This window comes from Otolemur garnettii, unplaced genomic scaffold, assembly GCF_000181295.1.
Source record: "Otolemur garnettii isolate 467f Iridium unplaced genomic scaffold, OtoGar3 scaffold00013, whole genome shotgun sequence".
Classification (NCBI taxonomy): Eukaryota; Metazoa; Chordata; class Mammalia; order Primates; family Galagidae; genus Otolemur; species Otolemur garnettii.
The window spans coordinates 18,507,722-18,510,593 of record NW_003852408.1 but is presented as its reverse complement, the minus strand read 5'-3'; positions in this window follow the sequence as shown (position 1 = coordinate 18,510,593).

Genomic DNA, 2,872 nt, shown 5'->3' with positions numbered 1-2,872 from the left:
TGTGCAAGTTAGTTTTCAGATGCAGCAATGAAAAGGGGATACTTCACTTCTTTGAACACTTGGTTTCAATGACTATGTGAGAATAACATTGTAGAATATTATTTTTAAATGAACATAGTAACTGAGTTTTAATAAACTGTTTCACTTTTCTATTGGCCCATCTGTTTATGGGTGATAGTCTACCACTGATTCCATGGTATTAGACAACAACCCTAATTCTTTTACTGCAAAATGCATACTTTAGTTAGAAGTGTTTATTCTGTGGTATTCTGTGACAGTGAATAAGGGAGTTTATAGTTCTGTAGAAGCAGTACATTACGAACAGTGAAGGCAAATGTTTAATTTAGAATAGTAGCTATAATTATAGACTATACCTTATCAAGTTTTTGGTAATCCACTTCATTTTTAAAGAAACATCAATTTTTCTACTAAGGCAAAACTGGAAAGATAAATGGGGGTGTGAAGGGTGTCTATCATCTGTTCCCTTCAGGTGCTTTATGGTGGCACTAAATTCTGGAGTTCTCATAGGAATGTACTTTGATTTTGGTTTACTTTCTTAGTAGAGATAGGAGGATGAGGGCTTTTGCTTGATTCTTCCTAACACAGTAGCACTTACTTCATAAATTATGGAGCCAGTAAGGAGATTTTACTAATTGAAAATCACAATCAGAACCTGGAAAAATAACCAAGGAATGATTCTACAAATTCATTGGGTTTACTGTAAAATAGACTTGAGCCACAACATCATTAATCAGGATGCTAGATAAACCACTATCTACCATCTACTGGTAGATGGTATTTTGGGAATCCCAGGAAAAGGTATCCATTGAGAGCAAATTTCTAATTATTTCCAAAAGGTCTGAGGTAAAAGAGTTGCCTGTGTAAATGATCACTGTCTTTTGGGAGAAGGTTTAGAGGAAGAATTACAGTTACATTTCTGTTTTCCTAAATGAACCCTGCATGAGACAATACTTATTTTGTCCAGTGAAAATATATCACTGACCTCTCTAAAATGTAAGTGGTTCAGTATAATGTGTCTATGACTAGGTAGTTGGCTGGTTTCCTATAATAAGGTGTCATAATAAGGGTTCCTTGTGGATTTCTACTGTTGGCAAGCTGAACATTCAGGATTGGGTGGTAGCCAAATCAACTGCTTGGGAGAAGTCCTTATTATTGAGCCTGTGCACAGTCTCTATCCTTGACTCAGTAGCTAAGTGGGCCCAGTGGGGGAGCCAAGGAGAAAAGCCAACGTTCACAGCATAGAGCATTATGATCCACTGATAATTAAAAACCTGTTCTTTAGTAGATGTCTTTTAATGATACCAGTGGGACACAAATATTCTCACACTTATGCCCATTATGAGAGTTTCAGCCATGACCATTTCCCTAGAGCTTATCTCAGAATTTCCAATTTATTGCTTTATAAACCCTGCATGGTAGCCACTGCCAATAAATAGGTCATGCCATTTCTCCTTCCAAGCATAATAGATGGCTAGGTATACTGTCCAAATTTCTATTCACCTAAAGGCTTTCTATTCACCTCTGTCTTTTACAGCTCTACTTGGTAGAATTATAATCTTATGACTGTCAGTTTGTAGCCGAGGTGGGATGGCATACTGTAACTAATCCATGTGGGAATCAGGCTATATGTTTTCCCATTATCCAACAGCTTGTCATGGAGAAATTCCCACAAAGCCCCAGGGATAGTTGAGGGACATATGGCATTGAAACTAAAGTGGAAGTTTAGGAGTCCCAGGCACCTGCTCATACAAGTTACTGAATTGTGCTCAAGCACAGTTTCAATTACAATCTTTCCTTTTTAGGATGAATTGTTTTTGTATATCCAGACTCATGACTTTGAGGGCCATATAGTGCTTCTGGTTCATGTGAGAAACTCAGGTCACTTGGTATTGTAGGTCCTCAGTTGCTATCAGAGCTCATGAGCATACTAAAAGTTGTCTCTTAAAAGGAGAATAGGTAAGAATAGTTATTAACGAAGATGGGCATGCTTTATATCTAGAAGTCAGAGAGAGACTTCTAATAGCAGGAGAGAGAGAGGAGTCTATGCTATTTTGTTTGAACAGGACATCACTTCATAAAATTTTGTTTTTCACTTTTAATTATTTAATTACCTTCAAAATTATTTTTAGTAGGAATCCAGTTTCACTTTGTTTTATTCAGATAATTGCTCATGCCAGCACAATTTACTGTGTGGTTCTTTATGGTCTGCAGTATCAATTCTATTGCTTAATTAGTTTCTGTGCATCCGTGAGTTTGTTTATGGACTTTTATGTTTTGTTGGTGACTTTGTTTAGTTGTGTGGCGGTACTACTGTAATTATTGGTTTTTAATAAATTTATATGCTTCTGAAGATAATTCTGTCAACCTTATTCTTATTCTTTAGAAGGGTTTTTAGCTTTTCTTTTATCTTTCTTTTTCTCAATAAATCTCATACTAGGCCTCCCATTTTCTAAAACATTTTTTGCCACTTTTATTGAACTATTTTTGATTTTATAAATCAGTGTGGAGATTTCATCATTTTTATGCTATTAAGTCTTTTAATACATGAACACAGTTTATTTCCTTATATATTTGGACTTTAATATCTTTTGATGACATTTTAATAATTTTTCCCATGCAAATCTTATAAAGTTTTTGATAAATGTAATTCTACTAACCTAAAATTTTTGCTTTTGGAAACTATATCTTTTAAAATAAATAACTTGTTTTTTTGTCGGCTTTGAGGCCTCCTTCAACAGAAATCAAGAAGGAGCTTATGAGTTCAGTGCAAGATCAGCCCTCTGTCCAACTCCACGCCTCCATCAGCAGGAGTGGAGAAGGAACTCTGGAACTTGGACTAAAACAACTTCTG